This window comes from Coregonus clupeaformis, chromosome 34 (genome assembly GCF_020615455.1).
Source record: "Coregonus clupeaformis isolate EN_2021a chromosome 34, ASM2061545v1, whole genome shotgun sequence".
NCBI lineage: Eukaryota > Metazoa > Chordata > Actinopteri > Salmoniformes > Salmonidae > Coregonus > Coregonus clupeaformis.
In genome coordinates this window covers 36151791-36178890 of record NC_059225.1, presented here as the reverse complement: position 1 = coordinate 36178890, position 27100 = coordinate 36151791, and the positions used below count along the sequence as shown (strand labels likewise).

The window sequence follows — 27100 nt, the reverse complement described above, 5'->3', positions numbered from 1 at the left end:
CCTCTGTAGCTCAGCTGGTAGAGCACGGCGCTTGTAACGCCAAGGTAGTGGGTTCGATCCCCGGGACCACCCATACACAAAAATGTATGCACGCACGACTGTAAGTCGCTTTGGATAAAAGCGTCTGCTAAATGGCATATTATTATTATATTATATCATCCTACAAACTACCTCTCCCTATATCTCCCTGTCCCTAAACTATCCCATTAAACCATCTAACTTAACCCCAGCCCTAAACCCCCTTTCCACCTCTCCCGGGCAGCGTGCTGCCCCCACTTCCTCTCCTCCCTCTTCATCCTCCCCCTCAAATCTCCTTCCACCCTCCTCACTACCCCTTCCACCCCCCAATCTCTCCCTGTCTTGACCATGTTCTGCCTGGCTCCCCACAGCCCCCGTTTAAAGAGACTCATGAGAAGCCAGAGCAGAAACCTATCCCTATCCGTCCCTCTCGCTCTCCCTACACCTCTCTCTAACTTTGCCCACGTCAACACAAAATCCCCTCTTACCCTTCCTAACAACACCCGTGCCCTAGCCCATACTACTCCGGCAAAGGCACAGTCCCAAAATGCATGACGCACAGTCTCCTCCCCGCCACAAGACGGTCTTGGGCAGGTGGGGGATCGCGCCAAGCCATGTCGGTACATGATAGACCGTACCGGCAAACACTTGTGGAGGCTCAACCAATTCAGGTCCTTGAGCCTATTGTCCAGGCCCCGCGCCTGCACTCCCTCCCACACCACTGCCGGGATGCCCACTACCGGCGCCAGACTCCCTGCCTGTCTGACCTCCTCGTACAGGTGCCTGTGGTCTAAACCTACTCGGGCAACTTCAACCTCGGGGTGTGCACGCAGCCACTTGGCCGCATGGCCGAAGTGCCACGGCAGCTGTTCCGCCCGAGGACCCGTGTTAGACCACACCATTACGCTTCTCGCCTGATACGAGAAGAACACCCGCAGGAGGTAACCGGACGGGTGTATTACCGGCTGAGCAAGCTCCGTCAACAGAAAATAAACAAAAATTTTGTCCAGCTTGAGGGGGAGATGTGGCACCCCCCTACCTCCCTCCCCGATGGGGCAGAGCATGCGCGCCCTGGCGACCCACTCATACCTGCCACCCCACATGAACTGAAACACTAGCCTCACCAGAGGCCTCCTCAGACAAGCCGGCAATGGGTAGATGTATGCCAAGTACAAAAGAGACGGCAATACATCCACCTTGAGATCCAGGACCTTGCCTATTAGGACAATGACCTAGCCCTTCACATTGCTAGCTTCCTCTGTACCACTGCGATACCCATGTTCCAGTTCAGCGTCGCTGAGCCGGAGGTCTCAAAATGGACCCCGAGAATCCTCAGGGCCCCCTTACAGAGAGAGAACCCCCCGGGCACATCCGTCCTACCACGCCATCTTCCGAAGAACTTAACGGAAGACTTTGCGTGGTTAAGAACCGCTCCCGACGCCCGGGTGAAGTCCCCAATAATGGCAAGGGACCTTGTCAGGCACGAGTCCTTGCAAAGCAGCAAGGAAGTGTCATCGGCGTACTGCGTCAATTTGACGCGCAACCCACCGCTTCCAGGAATCAACAAGCCCTCCACCCCTGTGTCTGCCCTAATGGCAGACCCCAGAGGCTCCATGTACAGAACGAAGAGGAGAGCCGAGAGCGGGCACCCCTGCCTGACCCCAAACACGTCACCCAAGTGACTGTTTACGCTAACCCGGCACCCCGCTCCGACATATAATGTACGGATCCATCCTATAAACTCCTCCCCAAATCCTAATCTACCTAACACCCTGAATAGAAAAGACCTATTCACGCGATCAAAGGCTTTCGCCTGATCTAGCGCTGCTACCATTAAAGGCAACCCTCTATCTTCTACCCAAGCGATGGAGTCCCTGATCAACTGTAGGTTCCATCTAATGGAGCGGCCCTCTACCCCGCACGTCTGATCCTCGTGGACGACGTAGGGAAGGGCTGTGCGCAACCGGTCTGCTAAAACCTTTGCAAGTATCTTGTAGTCTACGCACAGCATGGTCAACGCCCGCCAGTTGCCAAGGTCTGTTACTTCCCCCTTCTTATAAAGAAGTGACAGCACACCAACAGCCATTGATTCCCCCGGGAACCCTGTCCCAAGGATGGCCTTCAAGACTTCAAGGACCACCGGTCCAAGTATACCCCAAAACTTGAGATAAAACTCGGCCGGCAACCCATCCATCCCGGGCACCTTCCCTTTTCCCATCCTCCTAAGAGCGCTCTCAACCTCTTCTAGGGAAATCTGAGCCTCCATCGCTTCTCTGATGTCCTCCGGCAAACGCCAGGACAAGTGTTCTAAAAACACATTTCCCTGCTCTACATCTATTTCCCTCTCCTTAAATAAACCTCGGAAATGGTCAGTTGTCATCCTGACCATCTCCTCTGGCTCTCTGACTATCCTACCATTTTCTTCCCTAACCCCATTCATTACCTTCCTACTCTGTCTGCTCCTAACCGACTTAAAGAACATAGCGGAACAAGTCTCATTGTGTTCTAGAAAGCCATTATGCGCACGCTCCAGGAAAGCTCGAGCCTTCCGCTCCTGCAGCTCCCTGAGCTGCGCCTTCAGGGCTGCTGATCTCTCCCAGTCAATCGACCCGCCGAGGTTGCCTGCCTCGTACTCGAGTTCGAGCAACCTTTGGATACGATCCACCTCCCTCCTTTCCTCCCTTTTTTCCCTCTTACAATATCCTATTATAAAGGCCCTAATCTTTACCTTAACTAAATCCCACCACTCTAACACCCCCTCACACATGGACCGGAGGCCTTCCATCCTCCGAAAGAAAATGAAAAAGGCGTCAAAGAAAACTTGCTCCTCCAGCACATCCCGATCTAATTTCCAGTACCCCCTACCGAAGAGGCAGACTGGCGACCCCACCTGCAGGAGCACCCCGTCGTGATCCGAAAAGAAAACAGGCAACAGCCGCCCAGACAACTGACCCAAAGACCTGGATATAAAAATGTAGTCAAGCCTCCGCGCAACCCCCCGGGAGTTGCGCCACGTGGGACCAGCCATTGTCGGAGTAGTGTGCAGGCCACCATCAACCAAACCTTGGCAAGCCATTAGCCCGGTGATGGCACCTGCACTGCTATCCCCCCCTACCCCTAAATCTATATTAACATAGCCTAATGTTATTTGACGTTAGGGGTAACTCCAGGGGTACAGCAGGCCTAAAAAAAGGGGGAGAGAGCAGCCAGCCTCCACAGGGTCTGCCTGCTCTTCCCCCCTGTGAGTCAGTTTGACTCACCCACCTATTCACTTGTGCCTTTTCCCTGTGGCCCTAATGACTTCCATGCAGGCCCACATTGACCTTTGTGACCTCTGGAACTACAGGCCTCTAGTTCCACACTCCCTGCCTAGTAAAACCCTCTCTCACTGGGCCTGAGAGTACAGCTTACTCCCTGTAACTCCAGAGGTACAGCAGATATAATAATATGCTTACATTCCGGGTTTTTATCCGGGTTTTTTTTGAGAGCACAGACATCCAGGCCTTTAGGCCTGCACTCCCTGCCCAGTCACAAACCGTTACTCTCATTTGAAAAATGTTGAAATGCTACGTGGAAATTCTGTGGAGAAGTTTTTCCCAGCATTTCAACCTCCCTCGTCCCTGACCCAACAGCATAATGCAAGGAGAATGACATGTTATATAGAAACATTGATTTGGAGAATGGCGTGTTATATATGAACATTCATTTGGAAGACAATTGCCCACCCAAGGTGTTGTCGCCTAGGCCATTGCTCTGATGTTTGAGGCTCATCTAGCTAAGGGATTTCACATGTCTGTGTGTGGTTTTCACAAGCTGTTAGGGTTAGATAGTAAGTTTTATGTCCAGAAGTCTGAAATTAATATATTTCCAGAATATGGTTGGGGGGCATAGAAAGAGCAACATATTTGAAGATCAGCAGGCTCTGACGTTTTTTGGGCTAAAATATAGACATCAAGAAAGGTCTCAGGACAAGGCCCAAAATGAAGCCTGACCTACATTTGAGGTGCTTTTGGGTGAGAGCATTAGAATCGTTGAGGCTAGAAACACAATTCAACCACAGGAACACCCCTAAGGTCCTCCCGATCTGTGCAAGCCTACCTTTGACCATGTGGAATTAACCCTTAACAGTGAAAAGAGGGTGCATTTAGGGTCATTTTCCATAGAAATACATTGCCTGCTGCCCTAACTTCAACCTGATGCCTATGTGGGTTATGATTGCCATATCAAACTGTCTTTTATGACTATAAGGATTACCTGTGTTGATTTTAAGCTTCCTGGAGCAACCGGAAGTGTTAAGATTGACCTTAAACGTGGTTTTGATTTCACTCCCTGCAGTTAGTGAAAAACACTGCATTCAACCCTCTGGAAATTAATCAGTTCTTCACGTATAGACCTGCAACAGGGTTCTGTAAAAGCGTGTCCCAATGGTACCCAAATGTTCTATAATAATATAATAATAATATGCCATTTAGCAGACGCTTTTATCCAAAGTGACTTACAGTCATGCGTGCATACATTTTTGTGTATGGGTGGTCCCAGGGATTGAACCCACTTCCCATCTGAGCTGCAGAGGTATTGTGAGGTGTGAAGTGGTATGGGGGTTAGCAACTCATTTGCTTATGTGTAAATCTACCCTGAATGGAATATTTTAATGTGGAATGGGGTTGGGTCAATCTGATTGTATATATACTGACCAAGGCAACAGTATATACTCCACTTCAGAAAAGAGAATTCAACTGAGAGCAACGACAACACTCTTTCCTTCTGGGAGCAGATATTTTGGATTATTGCTTTTTTCCTTATTCTGCAGAGATTTCTTTGCGATTGTCTTATTACTTCCTTCATTTTTTAGCAAAATGGCATCTGCAAATGCAACTGGTTCAGGGTAATTTATCTCTTTAATTATTAAATGTATATTACTGTTAGTATGTTGCTGTTATTAATGTTAGTAGTAGGCCCAAAATGAAGCCTGACCTAAATTTGAGGTGCTTTTGGTTGAGAGCATTAGAACCGTTGAGGCTATATATATATATATATATATATATTTTTTTGTCATTTAGCAGACGCTCTTATCCAGAGCGACTTACAGGAGCAATTAGGGTTAAGTGCCTTGCTCAAGGGCACACCGACAGATTTTTCACCTAGTTGGCTTAGAACCAGTGACCTTTCGGTTACTGGCACAATGCTCTTAACCACTAAGCTACCTGCCGCCCAGAAACACAATTCAACCACAGTAACGTTGCTGTTATTAATGTTAGTAGTAGCTCTGCTAGCACTAGTAATAATAGGTGTGTAAGTATTGACATATTGCTATTAACTTCATTACATGTACTTATTGTGCATTTACTGTCTTACAGAAAACAAAGAAGGATCCCTCTTGTCTGCAGATTTTGCTTGAAGAACAAGGACAATATCTCTCTACACCTCAGCAGAGTGTGCATGAATTTAAAAACAAAACAAGAGATTGTTCAAGAAGTCGCCGCTGCCCGAGATTCCATGATAGAGCATCTTTGCAAAGGCAGGATCTTTGACTACAGCTTACTCAGCTGTATCGTTATACAGCAAGACAGTCTCCGACTCCTGATCCAGAAGCTTGAAGAAACTGGTCATATTGTTAAGAACAAGCCAGAAGTCAAACAAGAACCTGTGTAAGCTATTTCTTACACTGATAAAATAATATATATGCAAGTTACATCGTATTTTAACTCATTTAAACTGTCGTCCAATTATGTTTGATTGTAATATAATATAATTGTTTTTGTTTATCTGTATGATATTTCAGCCAAGTGGAAGTGGCTCATGTGTTGGCACCAACTGAAGATGCAGATGTAGATGCAGAATCAGACATCAACATGGAGGATGATCAGTCTGCCTTGTACCAACCGTAAGTAAATACACATATAAATAATCTCATAAACAACTACTACACATAAGCATTTCCAAGACTGCCTGAATGACTTACAGAAGTCCATGAGCAAGCAGGTGTCTCAGGAAATTACTGGCAAAAGGTATATATTTAAAATTGATCCTCATGGAAATGAAGTTAACATTTTAAGTGTGTATTGTTGTCATTCTTCAAATCATTAATGTATTATTGTTTTTCTGCAGGTGCACACAGATGGTGACAGTTGAAAAGACACCAAAAGAATGTTTGGCAATCTTGGAGGTGGCCAAGAAAGACTTTCTGGGTGTCATTGGGAAGGCCATGAGTGAAGAATCTTTGGACGAAAATGAACAACTCTACTACCTGGAGTCTCTGCTCATGCTGAAACAACTCCAAAGTGCTGGAGTTGTAAATAATATGACCGTAAGATAACTAATGTCATTTAATTGCTATAATGTTGAATCGTATTTGCTTTTTTGGCATATGTTTAATTGATATGTCACAATTCCTATTGTAGCTGAACGAATGGCTCTCAAGGAAGGCGCACATCTTGCCAAATGGTGAGAAATGGACTGTCATCGGTGTTAAGCAACACAAGACAGGGACACAGCAGGTGGCAACCGTTTTGTTAGACGAGGAGGAAGATGCAGTAAGTATATTTACCACAATCTGGTTATTGTGAATGAGATTGATTTAATACAAACCTGGTAAATATGTTTTTTTTGTCTACATTTTCAGTGGTTGGATACGTACTACCGACACGTTCGACCAGCTTTTCTTCAAAACTGTGATGACGTGGAAGAAGATGAGAGATTCTTCATTTCCACAGCTGGAAGAGCCATCTACAACCCTTCCAATGACCTACAAAGGTTTCATGCCAAGTAAGTCGAACACTGTTAAGAACAACACAGTTTTTTATCATTACACAATACTTTTATGACAGTACAGTTTTCTAAAACCAAAACTGTTTTTTCTTGTTCTTTCATCAGATACAAACTCCCCAACATCACCAGCCAGGTAGCAAGGCAAATTTTTTTACTGTGGTCAATTTTACCATAATCCTACATCACCTATAATTTTTCCAAATATAATGTCCAAAACATATCCTAAAAGATTGGCTGAAATACAATGTAGACATCATACGATCACACCCGTAAACGTGACCTGTTCTTCCAACATTATTTATTCTACCCCTCCTGGCAATGTGAATTTTCCACACTCAGTTGGTCAATGAACATCCACGCACCATTTATTCTTCTTTCCTAATGTGAGATTGGCACGCCCTTTCTCCAGCTTCAAACGACTTCAAATATAGTTTCTCTCCTGAACACAGAAAAGGCTATTACTTGCAGGATTTCTTATTATTGTCACTCACACAGATGAGCAGCCACTTGTGCCCAAATGAATCAGACAGTTGAATGATTCACAGCTGCCCAAGCAAACCATTCACCCATACGAGATGAGCAGACCTACTCTATTTAACACTTTCTTTATATTTTGAAGCCCTTGTGGCTATTTAACCCGTTCACCTACTCAGGATGACCAGTTTTAACTCCAATTTATGGTGTCACCTACTCCGGATGACCTACTTTTTTACCTGATTGGCCCTTTCTAAATTTTGCAGTCACAGACAAAAGTCACAGACAAACACAGATAGACACAGACCCACTATCCTGGTGAAGTATTTTGTCTGTTTTTCACCAAAAAAAGAACGACAGACACTATCCTGGTGAATGCCAAACCAAATAATTTTTTTATTTTTATATATTTTTTTAATAAGAAAAATGGAGGGAAAACGCTGGACCGAACGAAAAGCGATTCGCCCTTCTTTCAGTTTGGATTTTTTTTCCCCCTCTCTTCTTCTGCTGGCTGTTTTACCTACCTCCGTGTAGTTGTTTTCATTGACAATGGGAGGAAAGTGTTGCACCGTTCCCGGAGGTACTGCAATACCGGGTCGATGCGTGGAGCGGACGGCGCAAGCCCCATTTCCGACTCCCTGTTCGAAAAATCCATTTAATATGTAGTCCCCCAATGGGGGATGTATCAGATATTAAACTGATAAGAACAGATTTTTTCTTTTGGAAAAGTTTTTATTGATAATTTCCTTTAAAACAGCTCACATTTGAAATTCATTCACACACATAAAAACGGCATAAAGTGCATAAAAACCAGCATTATATTACAATTACATTTTAAAAGGTACATGTTGTTTATTTAAAACAATAAAACAATCCTACATAAAAGTACCCATTCTTGTAAAAGCCGATTAGTAAAAGCCATTTAAAATGTGTACAAATGATTTAACAAAGTAAAAACAATTTTAAGACATAAAAAGCCTGTCAAAAAGTCACTTTGTTAAAAAAGCTGTCTTCGGTCCTTTGTACAAAAACGGGGTGAGTCCTTATCAAAAAAGCCTCCTCCTGCTCTTCCTGAATCGACTCCGTAACCGTCCGTCGGGGCCCAGAGGAGACTCCTCCCCTAGGCGCATCGCCCTAGGCGCCGCAGCGCTGTCAGGCCGTGGCCGCCGGGACCTTGGGTGTTGTGGGGGACCCTTCGCCTGGGGTCGAGGCCCCCTGTCGTTCGTACCACCCCAGGGCTTCCGTGGCTACCAAAGCCACTGCCTGGGGGGTGGTCTCTACCTGTTTCCCTACCAGCAGGTTGCGGGAGGACCACAGTGCATCCTTCAGACACGTGAGGGTGGGCCAGAGTTGTGTGAAGGCCTTTGGTTGAATAGGCCTTCGGCCCACCCCATACAGCACGAGCTGGGGCGTTAGGTCCTCCCCTGCTGGCAGGCGTTGGGAGATCAGGGGGCCTGCTTCCTTCAACAGGTCCCGTGCGGTTCTGCACTCCCAGAGCAAGTGCCTCACCGACTCCTCCTGACCGCAGCCTGGTCGGGGCACGCGGATGTCCTCGCCATGCCCCGGGAGTGCATAACGGCCCTGACCGGGAGGATCTCATGGGCGACCATCCAGGACAGGTCACGGTGCCAATTCAGCAGAGCAGGATGGGCCACGTTGCGCCAAACCGTTGTGGGCTCGCCTATAGCAAGCCTGCGCACTGGACACACCGGTTCCCGTTCCTGCAGAAGAGAGAGAAGAGAGCGGTGTTTAGTTAAAACTGTGACAGGCTCTTTTTCCAGTTTAAAATGTCTTAAAAACGTTCTGAGCTGGACATAGTGTGTGGGGAGCAGGAAAGAGACTGGGGCTCGCAGGTCGACTGGGATCAGCCTCAGAGACCTGAGGTAAGACCCCAGCCAGAACCGTGCGAGGGCCTGGGTCTTATTGTTGACCGGGGAGGTGGCAAGAGTGAGATGTAAAGCGGCTGCCCAGGAACAAGTAGAGGTCAGGCAAGCCTCTCCCCCCCTTGAACCTGGGCCTCTTCACCACCTCCCTCCTCAGCCTCTCCCACTTGCTTCCCCACAGGAAATAAAAGAGCATCCGGTCCAGAGCTAAAAGAGTTGATCTTGGGGGGATAATAACAGAACTGATTAATAAGAGGACAGGTAAAATCACAGCCTTGATGATTAAAACCTTTCCCTCAAAAGTCAGTCGTCTTAGTCCCCAAAAACCCAGTCTCTGTCTTACTGTCCCTAACATCCCGGTCCAATTACCACTACCTCCTCCCTCCCTGTCAAATTTAAGAACAGATACTACACTTGATCTTAGCCAAAAGGCCGAGAAGCGATAACCCACAAATTGAGCCGGGCACCCGGGGTTCTCGGGAGACCTCAGCGGTTTGGCTAAAGTGTGCTCCACCCATCGCCACCCCTCCACGTTTCCATGGCGACAGGCAAGTGTTTTTTTTTCAAAAAGTCGCTAATGCGTCAAGTGCCTACTAGCTCTTCACGTCCAGTGCTATTATTTGTTCAAAGGCCGGAAAATACGCCAGTCGTCGTTGTCGGGCTTGAATTCAATTGGCCGAGTGACTACTTCTGCGTATTTTTCCAGTCAGTCAGCCAGCACGAACTCAAATGCCTGAGCAAAAAGTCTGCGCGGCAGGCAGGCAGGCAGGCAGGCAGACGCCGTCTCTGTTGATTTCTCTTGAAACAAGATATCGGGCTCTGCCAGAAGCAAAGCCCCTCCAAAAATACGTTGAACTCGTAAGTGTTCCTCTCCACGGAAGTCTTTAGTAAAAGGCGAAAGGCTTGTGCGTAATGAAGAGAAACCAGAGTCGTATGGAAGTCAGAGGTCGGGGCCCGAGACGCACTCTGTTTACTCAAGGCCGGGTTCTCGTGGGTTGTCCCCGAACCCACTTGCTATTTTATTCAAGACCCCACAGGTGGTGGTGAAGGGGACCACAGTGATGGTTGGGGGACGTGCTCTTTTAGCCAACTGTACTTTTATGGGGAGGGATTTTAACGTGCTAAATGTATATGGTTTTAATAACAAACATGACCGGTGCGCACTTTTAGAAGACCTGCAGTCCCACATGCTGGGGAGGGATCCTCTAGTGGTGGGTGGGGATTTTAACTGTGTTTTAAGTAGAGCAGACAGGAGAGGAGCGGGAGAAGATTTTAAGGTAGATAGGTCTAGTGTTTTATTGCAAGGGTTGTGCAGGGATTTTAAACTAACTGACTGTTTTAAAACCCTGCATCCAAGAGAGGAGGGCTTCACCTGGACCAGTGTTGACGGCACCAGAGCCTCTCGCATTGACTATCTGTTTACCCGCGACTGCCCGCCAACTGATGCTAGAATAACCCCTGCTTTCTTCTCAGATCACGTAATGCTGACGTGCACCCTCTCACTAACTTTGGGTGTGACTGTAGGAGGAGGGCCCTGGAAACTGAACTGCTCCCTTTTAGAAGATGATAGAGTAGTTAGCCAGTACAGAGAGCAGTTCAGCCAGTGGCAGACGCTACAGGACTTTTTTGACACACGAGCACAGTGGTGGGAAATGGTGAAGGGTAAGACGAGGACCTTCTTTAGAGAGATAGGAAAGAGAAAAAGTAAGGAAAAAGATAGACGCATGTTGGGACTGCAGAAGCGACTGGAACGTTATTTTAACCTAAATCAACAGGGCTTTGATTTTAACCACGAAATAAAAGAAGTAAAGAAAGAAATGGCATTTTTAGCAGAACAGAAGAGCAAGGGGGTTATTTTAAGAAGTAAAGAAAGGGAATTGGAAGAGGGGGAAAAATGTACCAGGTACTTTTTTAAAAAGATAGTTAGCAAGGGTAGGGTTATGACAGGTTTAAAAGATAAAGATGGGTTTTTAAAAACAGACACAGAGGGAATTAAAGAAGTAGTCGAGGGTTTTTATGGGGAATTGTTCGGTGTTTAAAGATGTGTGTGAGGAAACAATGGAGGAGGTTTTAACATACATTGACAGGACTATACCCAATACAAACGACCTAATAAAAGATTTTACAATGACAGAACTCGACAAAGGACTGGGACATTTTAAGAGGGGTAAATCACCGGGGGAGGACGGCCTCCCTTTGGAGTTTTATCTGACCTTTTGGGATGTTTTAGCCGACAAACTTCTGACTGTTTTTACTGACTTTGAAACACTTGACAGACTACCTGACAGTTTTAGAACAGGAATAGTGACTCTTTTACACAAGAAAAACGACAGGACTGACCTTAGAAACTGGAGACCGATTACCCTTTTAAATTTTGACTGTAAACTTTTTACCAAGGTTTTAACACTCAGAATGTCTTCTGTTTTAGGGGAGGTGATCCACCCGGATCAAGCCTGTGCCATTCCGGGAAGGAAGATCACGGACAGCCTAGTACTGATCAGAGATGCCATCTGTTATGCGAGAGACAGAAACATGCGGCTTATAGTCCTAAATTTAGACTTTGAGAAAGCTTTTGATCAGGTCTCGCACCAGTACCTCTTCAAGGTACTGCAAAAAATGGGGTTCCCTGAAAGGTTTCTAGTTTGGGTGGGATTGCTGTATGGGGACATCACCAGCAGAATTCTTGTAAATGGGCATTTGTCAAGAGCAGTGGGAGTACACTGCGGCGTCCGTCAGGGATGTCCATTATCTCCCCTCCTGTTTGTGGCCTGCATAGAACCACTGGCACAGGTCTTGAGAAGGGACCAACGGATCAGTGGGGTGGGCATCCCGGGGATTGGGGGGATGACCGCCAAGTGCGTTTTTTACATGGACGACGTAAACATTTTATGCACCGACCTTTTATCTGTTGACAGGACTCTGGACAGGACTGACTGGTACGGACGAGCCTCTGGGGAGAGACTGAACAGGGGTAAGAAAGAGGCCCGTGGGCAGACTCAGACTTGACAGGACTACCGCTGACAGTTAAAATGACGGACATAAGGGTTCTGGGGGTAACATTTGACAGAGAGGGAGGAGGTAGTGGCAATTGGACCGGGATTTTAGCGACTGTTAGACAGAGACTGGGTTTTTGGGGACTGAGACGACTGACTTTTGAGGGCAAGGTTTTAATCATCAAGGCTGTGATTTTACCGGTGCTTTTATTAATCAGTTCTGTTTTTATCCCCCCTAGGAAAACATTTAGCTCTGGACCGGATGCTTTTTTATTTTCTGTGGGGAAGCAAGTGGGAGAGGCTGAGGAGGGAGGTGGTGAAGAGGCCCAGGTTCAAGGGGGGGGAAAGGCTTGCCTGACCTCTACTTGTTCCTGGGCAGCCGCTATACAGCGTTACATCTTACTCTTGCCACCTCCCCGGTCAACAAGACCCAGGCCCTCGCAAGGTTCTGGCTGGGGTCTTACCTCAGGTCTCTGAGGCTGATCCCAGTCGACCTGCGAGCCCCAGTCTCTTTCCTGCTCCCCACCCACTATATACAGCTACAAAAGTTAAGACATTTTAAACTGGAAAAAGAGCCTGTCACAGTTTTAACTAAACACCGCTCTCTTCTCTCTCTTGTGCAGGAATGGGAACCGGTGTGTCCAGTGCGTGGGCTTGCTATAGGCGAGCCCACAACGGTTTGGCGCAACGTGGCCCATCCTGCTCTGCTGAATTGGCACCGTGACCTGTCCTGGATGGTCGCCCATGAGATCCTCCCGGTCAGGGCCGTTATGCACTCCCGGGGCATGGCGAGGACATCCGCGTGCCCCCGACCAGGCTGCGGCCAGGAGGAGTCGGTGAGGCACTTGCTCTGGGAGTGCAGAGCCGCACAGGACCTGTGGAAGGAAGCAGGCCCCCTGATCTCCCCACGCCTGCCAGCAGGGGAGGACCTAACGCCCCAGCTCGTGCTGTATGGGGTGGGCCGAAGGCCTATAACAACAAAGGCCTTCACACAACTCTGGCCCACCCTCACGTGTCTGAAGGATGCACTGTGGTCCTCCCGCAACCTGCTGGTAGGGAAACAGGTAGAGACCACCCCCCAGGCAGTGGCTTTGGTAGCCACAGAAGCCCTGGGGTGGTACGAACGACAGAAGGCCTCGACCCCAGGCGAAGGGTACCCCACAACACCCAAAGTCCCGGCGGCCACGGCCTGACAGCGCTGCGGCGCCTAGGGCGATGCGCCTAGGGGAGGAGTCTCCTCTGGGCCCCGACGGACGGGTACGTAGTCGATTAAGGAAGAGCAGGAGGAGGCTTTTTTGATAAGGACTCACCCCGTTTTGGTACAAGGGACCGAAGACAGCTTTTTAACAAAGTGACTTTTGACAGGCTTCTTATGTCTTAAAAATATTTTTACTTTGTTAAATCATGTACACACATTTTAAAATGGCTTTTACTAATTGGCTTTTACAGGATTGGGTACTTTTATGTAGGATTGTTTTAAATAAACAACATGTACCCTTTTAAATTTAATTGTAATGTAATGCTGGTTTTTATGCACGTGATGCCGTTTTTATGTGTGTAAATGTATTTCAAATGTGAGCTGTTTTAAAGGAAATGTACAATAAAAACTTTTCCAAAAGAAAAAGAAAAATCTGTTCTTATCAGTTTAATATCTGATACGTCCCCCATTGGAGGACTACATATTAAATGGATTTTTCGAACAGGGAGTCGGAAATGGGGCTTGCTCCGTCCGCTCCACGCATCGACCCGGTATTGCAGTACCTCCGGGAACGGTGCAACACTTTTCTCCCATTGTCAAGGAAAACAACTACACGGAGGTAGGTAAAACAGCCAGCAGAAGAGAGGAAAGAAAAAGATTTTTTTTTTTCCAAACTGAAAGAAGGGCGAAGCGCTTTTCGTGCGGTCCAGCGTTTTCCCTCCATTTTTCTTTTAAAAAATAAAAATATAAAATAAAATATTTGGTTTGGCATTCACCAGGATAGTGTCTGTCTGTCTGTCTGTCTGTTTTTCAGCCAAAAAAAGAACAAATACTTCACCAGGATAGTGGGTCTGTGTCTGTCTGTCTGTTTGTCTATGACTTTTTCCCCACAGCCCCCGAAAACTTGGCGAGTGGGTTCGGGGATAACCCGTGAGAACCCGGCCTTGAGTAAACAGAGTGCGTCTCGGGCCCCGACCTCTGACTTCCATACGACTCTGGTTTCTCTTCATTACGCACAAGCCTTTCGCCTTTTACTAAAGACTTCCGTGGAGAGGAACACTTACGAGTTCAACGTATTTTTGGAGGGGCTTTGCTTCTGGCAGAGCCCGATATCTTGTTTCAAGAGAAATCAACAGAGACGGCGTCTGCCTGCCTGCCTGCCGCGCAGACTTTTTGCTCAGGCATTTGAGTTCGTGCTGGCTGACCGGCGTATTTTTCCAGTCAAAGTAGTCACTCGGCCAATTGAATTCAAGCCCGACAACGACGACTGGCGTATTTTCCGGCCTTTGAACAAATAGTAGCACTGGACGTAAAGAGCTAGTAGGCACTTGACGCATTAGCGACTTTTTGGAGAAAACACTCGCCTGTCGCCATGGAAACGTGGAGGGGTGGCGATGGGTGGAGCACACTTTAGCCAAACAGCTGAGGTCTCCCGAGACCCCCTGGTGCCCGGCGGGTGCAGGGTTCAATTTGTGGGTTATCGCTTCTCGGCCTTTTGGCTCAGATCAAGCTTGGTACCGAGGTGCCCCAAAGCCCGCTGAGTCAGAAGGTCGAAAAAAGGTACGAGGGAGGAGGTTTTCTTATCTTTTTGGATTTGGTGGGAACCGGATTTTTTCGGTTTTCATTTTTCTTTGGCTTCTTGGTTAAGAGAGCTTTTTTGGGGAAAGATGGAGCAGCAGAAGCCAATACCAGGGATGGGTTTGGCAAACACGCTGAGGTTTTCCTGGACGGACAAGGAGATGGAGCCGTGGGGAAGAGAGACGGTCGGGAGAAATATCCTGATGGGGTGCCTGAAGCTACAGGTGAAAGATGTTCTGTGCCTTCAGGGGAACCCGATGGAGAACGCGTACAACGTGACATTCCACTTGGAGGAGAAGCATGACGGCGTGAAGAAGAAGGTGAGGGAAGGGAAAGGAGCAAGACCTCTGTGCCATTACGAGGTGACCAGCCTGGCAAGGAACAATTTCAGGGTGGTCACCGTAACAATGTACAATCCGCATGTAAAGGATGAGGAGGTGAGGGACTCCCTGGGATTCTGGAACGGGAGGAGAGGGTTCCAGGTGCTTCTCAGGGAGGACCCGAAGGGTTTGAGTGGCTACCTCCATCCTCCGGCAATGTTCTCCCTGGGGGCTGACAGGGGGACATTGTTTTATGCCCGTCAGCCTCTGTTCTGCAGGCGGTGTATGGTCTACGGCCATATCCTGGCCTCGTGCAACACCAGAAAGTGCAGGTTCTGTGGGTCGGGAGAGCATGAGGCCAAGGATTGTGACGAGCCCAAGGCTTGCCACGGGTGTGGCTCGTTAGCACACCTGTGGCGTGATTGCCCAGCTCGTAAGGGGTCGTACGCGTCTGCAGCTGGAGCGGGGGATGGGGGGAGAAGAGAAAGGGAGCGGATGACAGTAATGGCACAGGGGAAAAGAATGCACAGGAAGAGGACGGGAGGAAGGAGGCTGCGAGAGGAGAGGGGCGAGGAGAAGAGAAGGCTGGAACAGGAGGAGAGGAGGGGAAAGAGGCGGAAGGAGGTGAAGGAGCGGAGGAGAAGGAGGCTGGGTCAGTGGAGAGAGAGGAGGAGGAGGAGGAAACAGTGACGGGAATGGAAGGAGAAGCAGAGACGGGACCAGAAGAAGGAGCGGAGAAGGGGGAAGGAGTGGGGGGACAGCATGTCGAGCGCCTTAGTTGAAGAGATGAGGGGAATGGTGGAGGAGATAGCGGGGAGGGGGGGTGGTGTCTCCCCGTTGCCTCCAACACCAAAGAAGAAGAAAGGGAAGAGGAGGGGGGGCTCGACAGGCTGTGAGGGGGAGGGGAGTGGGGGGGTGGGGGAGGGGGTGGGGGAGGGGGTGGCCAAGCGAGTGATGGGGGAGGGAAGAACGCCCTCGTCCTCGTTGGTTTCCTCAGTCCCTCAACGTTTGGTGGATGGTGACTCCCAAGGATTGGTTCAGGCCTGGTTGTCTGAGGGGGGATCTCAACTCCTGTTTGGGGTGGTGGGGTCCCCTACTATCAGCCCAGCAGCCTACAGGGAGGGAGGAAGTTGAGGGGGAACCCAGGATGCAGGGCTTTACAAGGCTTAACACTATGCCTGCATCCTGGGTTGGAGAGATGGAGGAGGACGGGGGGACGTCAGGAGAGGAGAAGACGTCCCTGCCGGATGAGATGAAGCAGGGGAGCATCGGGTGAGTCTCCTGTGTTTGTTATTGTTGGTTTTCGTTTTTGTTGATGTGAGGTTTATTTTATAATGGATCTTTCTGTTAATATTTTCAGTTTAAATGTAAGGGGGTTGAGGGATTTTGTTAAGAGGAGGGCAGTTTTTAGTTTTTTGGAAGGGGTGGGTATTGATGTTTGTTTTTTTACAGGAGGTTCACCTGAGGGATGGAGGGGATGTTGAAAGGTTTAGGAGGGAGTGGGATAAGGGGGAGTCAGTTTGGGGTACAGGTAGGGTTCATTCAACAGGCGTGGGGATTTTGTTTGGGAATAGGGAGGTGAAAATAGAAGATACTTTTGTTGTGATACAGGGCAGGGTTGTGGGGGTGGATGTTACTTTTAGGGATAGTAGGTATAGGTTAGTGGGGGTGTATGGGCCACAGGTGGCGGCAGACAGGAGGGAGATGGTGGACTGTCTGGCGCCCCTGTGTGTTACAAATAGGCACTTGGTGATAGGAGGGGATTTTAATCTATTCTTGATTAAAGAATCATCAAAGTTTGTGAAAAAGTAGACTGTGGGTAGCGCTATTGAGCACCCCATGGCCACCAGGGGTATGGGATTGCATAATTATTTCTGATTAATGTAAAATATTATTTGTGCCAAGCCATAAGACTGAGCTACAAAAAACATTCCATGACCAGACCTGACCTCTTACAAAGGTTTCCTGGTGTTGTATAAAGTTTAATGATGTTGATGCTTCTAGAAGCTCAAAAAATTGACAATATTAACATTCAACAGCCTATATGTGGCCTTTCAACCCCTATACCCATTACCCATTATTTGTGGTCCTCTGTAGCTCAGCTGGTAGAGCACGGCGCTTGTAAAGCCAAGGTCTCCTCTGCATTTTTGTAGCCATTTGCTACAGCCTGTCAACTATGCCTCTGCCTATCCCTGTTCTCTCCTCTCTGCACAAGCTACACAAACACACCACACCGCGTGGCTGCTGCCTCTCTAACCTGGTGGTCCCTGCACGCACCACCCACGTGGAGTTCCAGGTCGCAGGCAGCCTCTGGAACTGCCGTTCTGCTGCCAACAAAGCTGACTTCATCCCAGCCTATGCCAACCTCCAGTCCCTCGACTTCCTGGCGCTGACGGAAACATGGATCACCACTGAAAACACTGCTACTCCTACTGCTCTCTCCTCGTCTGACCATGTGTTCTCGCATACCCCGAGAGCATCTGGTCAGAGGGGTGGTGGTACAGGAATCCTCATCTCTCCCAAGTGGACATTCTCAATTTTTCCCCTAACCCATCTGTCTATCTCCTCATTTGAATTCCATGCTGTCACAGTCACTAGCCCATTTAAGCTTAATATCCTTGTCATCTATCGCCCTCCAGGTTCCCTTGGAGAGTTCATCAATGAGCTTGACGCCTTGATAAGTTCCTTCCCTGAGGATGGCTCACCCCTCACAGTTTTGGGGGATTTCAACCTCCCCTATGTCCACATTTGACTCATTTCTCTCTGCCTCCTTCTTTCCACTCCTCTCCTCTTTTGACCTCACCCTCTCACCGTCCCCCCTACTCACAAGGCAGGCAATACGCTTGACCTCATCTTCACTAGATGCTGCTCCTCTACTAATCTCACTGCAACTCCCCTCCATGTCTCCGACCACTACTTTGTTTCCTTTTCTCTCTCACTCTCCTCCCACACTACTCACTCTGCCCCTACACAGATGGTAATGCGCCGCCGCAACCTTCGCTCTCTCTCTCCCACTACTCTCTCCTCTTCCATCCTATCATCTCTTCCCTCTGCTCAATCCTTCTCCCTCCAATCTCCTGATTCTGCCTCCTCAACCCTCCTCTCCTCCCTTTCTGCATCCTTTGACTCTCTGTGTCCCCCTATCCTCCCGGCCGGCTCGGTCCTCCCCTCCAGCTCCGTGGCTTGATGACTCATTGCGAGCTCACAGAACAGAGCTCCGGGCAGCGGAGCGGAAATGGAAGAAAACTAAACTCCCTGCCGACCTGGCATCTTTTCACTCCCTCCTCTCTACATTTTCTTCATCTGTTTCTGCTGCTAAGGCCACCTTCTACCACTCTAAATTCCAAGCATCTGCCTCTAACCCTAGGAAGCTCTTTGCCACATTTTCCTCCCTCCTGAATCCCCCCCCTCCTCTCTCTCTGTGGATGACTTCGTCAACCACTTTGAAAAAAGAAGGTTGACGACATCCGATCCTCGTTTGTTAAGTCTAATGACACTGCTGGTCCTGCTCACACTGCCCTACCCTATGCTTTGACTTCTTTCTCCCCTCTCTCTCCAGATAAAATCCTGCGACTTGTGACTGCAGGCCGCCCAACAACCTGCCCGCTTGACCCCATCCCCTCCTCCCTTCTCCAGACCATCTCCGGTGACCTTCTCCCCTACCTCACCTCGCTGATCAACTCATCCTTGACCGCTGGCCATGTCCCTTCCGTCTTCAAGAGAGCGAGAGTTGCTCCCCTTCTCAAAAAACCAACACTCGACCCCACTGATGTCAACAACTACAGACCAGTATCCCTTCTTTCTTTTCTTTCCAAAACTATTGAGCGTGCCGTCTTTAGCCAACTCTCTTGCTATCTCTCTCAGAATGACCTTCTTGATCCAAACCAATCAGGTTTCAGGACTGGTCATTCAACTGAGACTGCTCTTCTCTGTGTCACGGAGACTCTCCGCACTGCTAAAGCTAACTCTCTCTCCTCTGCTCTTGTCCTTCTAGACCTGTCTGCTGCCTTTGATACTGTGAACCATCAGATCCTCCTCTCCACCCTCTCCGAGCTGGGCATCTCCGGCGCGGCTCACTCCTGGATTGCGTCCTACCTGACCGGTCGCTCCTACCAAGTGGCGTGGCGGGAAGCTGTCTCCGCACCACGTGCTCTCACCACTGGTGTCCCCCAGGGCTCGGTTCTAGGCCCTCTCCTTTTCTCCCTATACACCAAGTCACTTGGCTCTGTCATATCCTCACATGGCCTTTCCTATCATTGCTACGCTGACGATACACAACTAATCTTCTCCTTTCCCCCTTCTGATAACCAGGTGGCGAATCGCATCTCTGCATGTCTGGCAGACATATCAGTATGGATGACGGATCACCACCTCAAGCTGAACCCTGGCAAGACGGAGCTGCTCTTCCTCCCGGGGAAGGACTGCCCGTTCCATGATCTCGCCATCACGGTTGACAACTCCGCTGTGTCCTCCTCCCAGAGTGCGAAGAGCCTAGGCGTGACCCTGGACAACACCCTGTCGTTCTCCGCCAACATCAAGGCGGTGACCCGCTCCTGCAGGTTCATGCTCTACAACATTCGGAGAGTGCGACCCTGCCTTACACAGGAAGCGGCGCAGGTCCTGGTCCAGGCACTTGTCATCTCCCGTCTGGACTACTGCAACTCGCTGTTGGCTGGCCTCCCTGCCTGTGCCATTAAACCCCTACAACTCATCCAGAATGCCGCAGCCCGTCTGGTGTTCAACCTTCCCAAGTTCTCTCACGTCACCCCCCTCCTCCGCACACTCCACTGGCTTCCAGTTGAAGCTCGCATCCGCTACAAGACCATGGTGCTTGCCTATGGAGCAGTGAGGGGAACGGCACCTCTGTACCTTCAGGCTCTGATCAGTCCCTACCGCACTTCTATTGCCATGGTCCTCGGCACATCATATTCCTGATAAGCAACTGCTTTTCTAAAAAGCAGTTGAGGCATGATTTGGCTTTGATCTTCATCAAATATTTTCGCGGACAACTAGCTTAGAGCGCAAACAGATAGACGGTCTGTCTCAATGCGCTAAACATGCTGCTTGTCAATATGACTCAGGGGTAGGCCTATATCCATGTCCTGTGTCCTGTGTTTTTCCTCTCCTTCTGCCCTAATCACAGGTGTCCTGTATGTTCCTGATTGGTGGTCGTTGAGATGTCTGCTGATTGCTAAGGTGGACCAATCAGTGAACATTCCTCGGCATGGCACCACCTGTTGCTGGTTTTTCAATCACACATCCCTTTGTATAAAAACCAGTCCGTTGTGTTTGTAGAGAAAAGACTGTTTCCGTATGTGAGTATGGATACTGTGGTATCCTGTGTATTGTGTACTCACTAAGTTTGGTTACTCTGTTTGGTAATTTTGTTAGAGACTATTTCCGTATGTGAGTATGGATACTGTGGTATCCTGTGTATTGTGTACTCACTAATTTTCTGATTACTCTGTTTGGTAACTTTGTGTGTTTCTGGGAAAAGGGGAGTTTAAGCAAGTTGCCCTTGGGCGTACATTACCCGTAGGAAGAAATCTGTCTAAAAACACTAGTTAGACCTGAGCGGACCACCCACTGTACTTTTGTATGACTAGCAGTAGCTTAGCGGTTCTTGAGGCAGGCAAGATCAGTTTAGGGGTGTTTTACACTATTGTTTCATTTCTTGGGTCCTGCTCAGCCCTTTTCCCCAAACCTTTACCGTGTGTTCAGCAATAAACCTTTTATGTTTGACGGTAGTTTATGGTTATCGTGTAGTTTTTCGTTCTCACTGTTCCATGTCACACTTATAATTTGCATTAATTATGTTACGGGTCTCATGTCCATCACCCTAGACGTTTAAAGCCACGGGGTTCGTAACAATCCAACAGAAAAAATTCAGGTAAATTAATATATGTAATAGCATTAAATATACTGTGTATATAATCTATATATATATATATATATATATATATATATAGATATATATTTATATATATAACAAAAAATAAGATATGTGGATATACATGTAGGCCTATGTATTTTACTATATAGCCTAGCTACGCCTAGCCTATAGGCCTATAATAAACTTGGATATGAATTGCGAAGATCAAGGTCAGTCGTCCAAAATGCAACATTCTCATCACTTTTGATTATTATTTTCTCATTACTCATAAGACATTCACTAAGTACTAAAGTTGATCAGCCCAATCCACTGCTCATAACTAATATATCAACATTGTACTATGTGCTTAGGCATCTGGTTAAAAGTAGTCCACTTTCCAAGGAGTAGGGTGGAATTTGTCTCCAGAGTGGCGCAAGGCACTGCATCGCAGTGCTAGCTGTGCCACTAGAGATCCTGGTTCAAATCCAGGCTCTGTTGTAGCTGGCTGTGACCGGCACACACATGGGGCGGCGCACAATTGGCCCATTGTAGGGGAGGGAATGGCCGGCAGGGATGTAGCTCAGTTGGTAGAGCATGGTGTTTGCAACGCCATGGTTGTGGGTTCGCTTCCCAAGGGGGGACAGTATATAAAAATAATAATACAAAAAAATGTGTGCTGTCGCTCTGGATGAGAGCGTCTGCTAAATGACAAAAAATATATATATATTTGGAAAGAAAGGATCCTGTACCTTTATCCATTGAACTAACATTGTTAAAGTAGAAAGACAAAAGGAAACAAGTGACCTTTAAGTCTCAGATTTACATGCATTTGTTCCAAACATAATGTTGTAGCTTAACTATATTGGAAAAGGCACAGGTAAAATGAGGAACTGTGTATATTAACCTGTGTGCCTTTTCTAATAGTGAGCCAACGTTTTATTCCAGGACCACAGACAGCTACTGCTAGCTAGTGCGGTAGAAATGCAAGGAATGCCGTGGCGAGTTCAGAACCACGGCAGTGGAGACTGGAGACTGTCACTAACAACAAATAGGAAGACCACAAGATGATTTCTGCCTACTGTAAACAGTCAAATCACGATAAAATCTGTGATTTTCAACCATATGACCTAGTACTGTCTGATTCATATAGCCTGATTTTTGTTTGTTCTTTATTATATCAAATTATTGCTTCTGTATGGGGTGCTTTGGCTGAAAGACCAACACGTTTGATCTGGAGCCCATTGACTATATAACTTGCAAATTAACAGTCTATACAGTAAATATTGTTGTATCTACTCCATAAGATAATTAGCTATGTGCATTGCGTTATAGAATAGGCAGAAGCTAAAGGTCAGGAATGGACAGAGAGTGGAATTAAACGTACATATTTAATAACATAGTAAACTGAATCAATTCAAACATAAAATACAAAAATACTCAACTTCTGACTACTTGAATAAACATATAAAGTGAATTTATCACAATACTTTTGGTCCCCTAAAATGGGGAGACTACGCACAAAAAGTGTTTTCTAAACGGTTCACCAGATATGGATGAAAATACCCTCAAATTAAAGATGGCAGGCTGACTTTAACCTCATAGTTAACCTTGTATCATTTCAAATCCAAAGTGCTGGAGTACAGAGCCAAAACAACAAAAAATTTGTCACAGTTGCAATACTTTTGTAGCTCACTGTATATCAAGAAGATCTAAATGCATATTCTCATGAAACTGATTGAGATCAAATGGTTGGCATGCTGATGCTCCATGAACGTTTCAATGGGGAATCATGACGAATCTAGCCAACCATTTATGATTGACAGTGATGAATGTGAAGGGAGAGTGAGGAAGACATTTGTGCATAAAGTAGAGGTTAAACTGGAGAAAACCGGTCCTCGGCCTTGATCCAGTCATCGTCCCATTTCTTGCCACTGTAAGACAAGAAAGAAAACATAAAAAGGAACGTCATGTTTTTAAGCAGAAATAGAAAATAAATCATTCAATATTTAATCGTGAGCAAGGGTTGCACCTATTCTTTTCAAAAGGTTTTATGATTTTTGGTTGCACCTTGTCTCCCGTTGGTCAAGCACCTTCTCCTCTCAAATATATATTATTTCAACTACATAAAGTGCCTTGCAAAAGTATTCATACCCCTTGGATTTCTCCACATTTTATTGTGTTACAAAGTTGGATTGAAATTGATTTCATTTTAATTTTTCGTCAACAATCAACTCAAAATTGTGTACTCTAATGTCAAAGTGGATGAACATTTTGATTTTTTATGAAGACTAATTCAACATTTGAGAACTAAAATAGTCGTTACATAAGTATTTCAGCCCCTTTGTTTAGGCATGCCTAAATTATTTCACAAGTTACATTTGGCTTAACAAATCACATAATATGTTATATGGACTCAATAGGGGTTGACATTATATTTGAATGACTACCCATACCTCTGTCCCCCATACATACAACATCTGTAAGGTCCCTCAGTCAATTATTGAATTTCAAGCTCAGATTCAACTACAAAGACCAGGTAGCTTTTCGAAAGCCTCATAAAAAAGAGCAGTGATTGGTAGATGGGTAACAATAACAAATCAGACATTTCATATCTCTTTAAGTATGATCAAGTTAATAATTATGGTGTGGATTATGTATTAAACCACCAAGACACATCAAAGATAGTCATCCTTCTGAACTGAGCTGCAGGACATGAATGAAATTGCTCAGGGGTGTTACCATGAGGCCATTGGTGATTTTAAAATGTTGTTATGTTGTTTGGGTCAAATCCAACACAACACATCACTGAGTAACTAACTCCGTATTTTCAAGATTGGTGCTGGCTGCATCATGGTATGGGTATGATTGACATCATTAAAAAGTGTGGAGTTTTTCAGGATGAAAAGAAACGGGATGGAGCTAAGCACAGACAAAATGCTAAAGGAAAATCTGGTTCAGTGTGCTTTACACCAGACATTGGGAGAGGAATTCACCTTTCAGCAGGACAATTACCTACAAGACAATGACAAATCTACACTGGAGTTGCTTAGCAAGAAGACAGAGAATGTTCTTGAGTTGCCAAGTTAAAGTTTGGACTTAAATCTGATTGGAAATCTATTGCAAGACTTTACAATTGCTGTCTAGCCATGATCCCCAACATATTGACCTAGCTTGAAGAATTATGGAACGAATAATGGGCTAATATTGCACAATCCTGGTTTTAAGCTCTAAGAGACTTACCTGAGAAGACTCACAGCTGTTATCGCTGTCAAAGGCGTTTCCAAGGGGTATGAGTACTTTTGCAAGGCACTGTAACGTTAGATCCAATACCAAGGTACAACCAAAACCATATGTATTTGGACAGTGAAGCTAAAATGTGAAATATGGATCTATACTCCAGAATTTAGTATTTTAAATAAAAGGTTTAATAACTTTAATACACTATACAGTGGGGGAAAAAAGTATTTAGTCAGCCACCAATTGTGCAAGTTCTCCCACTTAAAAAGATGAGAGAGGCCTGTAATTTTCATCATAGGTACACGTCAACTATGACAGACAAATTGAGAAAGAAAAATCCAGAAAATCACATTGTAGGATTTTTTATGAATTTATTTGCAAATTATGGTGGAAAATAAGTCGTTACCTGTATTAATGGAACCTGTTTGAACTTGTTATCAGTATAAAAGACACCTGTCCACAACCTCAAACAGTCACACTCCAAACTCTACTATGGCCAAGACCAAAGAGCTGTCAAAGGACACCAGAAACAAAATTGTAGACATGCACCAGGCTGGGAAGACTGAATCTGCAATAGGTAAGCAGCTTGGTTTGAAGAAATCAACTGTGGGAGCAATTATTAGGAAATGGAAGACATACAAGACCACTGATAATCTCCCTCGATATGGGGCTCCACGCAAGATCTCACCCCGTGGGGTCAAAATGATCACAAGAACGGTGAGCAAAAATCCCAGAACTACACGGGGGGACCTAGTGAATGACCTGCAGAGAGCTGGGACCAAAGTAACAAAGCCTACCATCAGTAACACACTACGCCGCCAGGGACTCAAATCCTGCAGTGCAAGACGTGTCCCCCTGCTTAAGCCAGTACATGTCCAGGCCCGTCTGAAGTTTGCTAGAGTGCATTTGGATGATCCAGAAGAGGATTGGGAGAATGTCATATGGTCAGATGAAACCAAAATATAACTTTTTGGTAAAAACTCAACTCGTCGTGTTTGGAGGACAAAGAATGCTGAGTTGCATCCAAAGAACACCATACCTACTGTGAAGCATGGGGGTGGAAACATCATGCTTTGGGGCTGTTTTTCTGCAAAGGGACCAGGACGACTGATCCGTGTAAAGGAAAGAATGAATGGGGCCATGTATCGTGAGATTTTGAGTGAAAACCTCCTTCCATCAGCAAGGGCATTGAAGATGAAACGTGGCTGGGTCTTTCAGCATGACAATGATCCCAAACACACCGCCCGGGCAATGAAGGAGTGGCTTCGTAAGAAGCATTTCAAGGTCCTGGAGTGGCCTAGCCAGTCTCCAGATCTCAACCCCATAGAAAATCTTTGGAGGGAGTTGAAAGTCCGTGTTGCCCAGCGACAGCCCCAAAACATCACTGCTCTAGAGGAGATCTGCATGGAGGAATGGGCCAAAATACCAGCAACAGTGTGTGAAAACCTTGTGAAGACTTAGAGAAAACGTTTGACCTGTGTCATTGCCAACAAAGGGTATATAACAAAGTATTGAGAAACTTTTGTTATTGACCAAATACTTATTTTCCAGCATAATTTGCAAATAAATTCATAAAAAATCCTACAATGTTATTTTCTGGATTTCTTTTCCTCATTTTGTCTGTCATAGTTGACGTGTACCTATGATGAAAATTACAGGCCTCTCTCTTCTTTTTAAGTGGGAGAACTTGCACAATTGGTGGCTGACTAAATACTTTTTTCCCCCACTGTAAGTGAATTTGTCAAAATACTTATGGCTTCTTCAAATGGGTGGGACTATATGCATAAAGTACTTTCTTTTCAAAATTGTAAAAAGGTGACCTTCTGTACTATCGCCTCATATGAAACATTTGATCTCAAATTCAAAATGCTGGAGTTTAGATTAAAATTGTACATTTTAGCTTCACTGTCAAAATACATATGGTATTGAGTGTACAGTATATTCTCAATTCTTTCTAGGAGATTAGTTGAAGTAAACATACCATCCAGAGCATGGCTTCCATCTCACTTTCTGCTCCTGATCCTTTATTATGCAAGAAATATAAATGTATTTTTTATTTAAAAGCTGCACTATGCAGAAATCTCTCCACAATGTCATGGTTGGTAATGTCAGCTGTTTGAAGCTGTTGTACAAAACCAAAGTAAAAGACTCTAAAACAAAACTTAAGAACGGGAAGCACAGAAATAACGCACACTGTCTAACAGATCTACTGGTTCTTAGACTTGCTTTCAAGTAGAATGAAAGATCTGTAACTCACATTTCTATGTGAATTTGGTTACATATTGCCTCTTTAACTACAAGGTCTATGTACTGCAAGTTAACTACAATTGGTGTTGCACTAGGATTAGCCTGTAAATACAGTCACAGGAATTTCAATGTACTGCAGATGATTTACCTCCTCTGAAGTTCTATTGACAAGAATTTCGAGAATAGGGAAAATAATTTGCCCCGGATGCACTGAAACAATAAATACATTTATTTAATCACCACCTATCAGAAAATTAATGAAGTTAGTGTGCCAGTCATTTGCATTATTCACTTTACATCTATGCCTAGCCTTAGACTACGCTCTTAGAAATTGTTATTTGGCTGTCCCCATAGGAGAACCCTTTTTGGTTCGATGTAGAACCCTTAAGACAAAGGGTTCTACATGGAACCCAATAGAGTTCTACCTGGAACCAAAAAGGGTTCTACTATGGGGTCAGCTGAAGAACCCTTTTGGAACCCTTTTTTCTAAGAGTGTATAATATGCCTGCCTC

The 27100-nt window shown here is 46.3% G+C and overlaps 2 non-coding genes and 3 pseudogenes across 2 annotated transcripts; 2 read left to right on the top strand and 3 right to left on the bottom strand.

The window, feature by feature from the left end:
• Positions 1–7818: 7818 nt before the first annotated feature.
• Positions 7819–7993, bottom strand: LOC121550118 (annotated as a pseudogene).
• Positions 7994–9353: 1360 nt separating this feature from the next.
• Positions 9354–9587, bottom strand: LOC121550125 (annotated as a pseudogene).
• A 371-nt stretch (positions 9588–9958) lies between these two features.
• Positions 9959–10075, bottom strand: LOC121550126. Its single transcript, XR_005996909.1, has one exon. It is a non-coding gene; the product is annotated as a U5 spliceosomal RNA (small nuclear RNA).
• Positions 10076–13739: 3664 nt separating this feature from the next.
• Positions 13740–13919, top strand: LOC121550115 (annotated as a pseudogene).
• Positions 13920–14324: 405 nt separating this feature from the next.
• On the top strand, positions 14325–14441 carry LOC121550129. The gene has a single exon (XR_005996912.2). It is a non-coding gene; the product is annotated as a U5 spliceosomal RNA (small nuclear RNA).
• The last annotated feature ends 12659 nt before the right edge of the window (positions 14442–27100 follow it).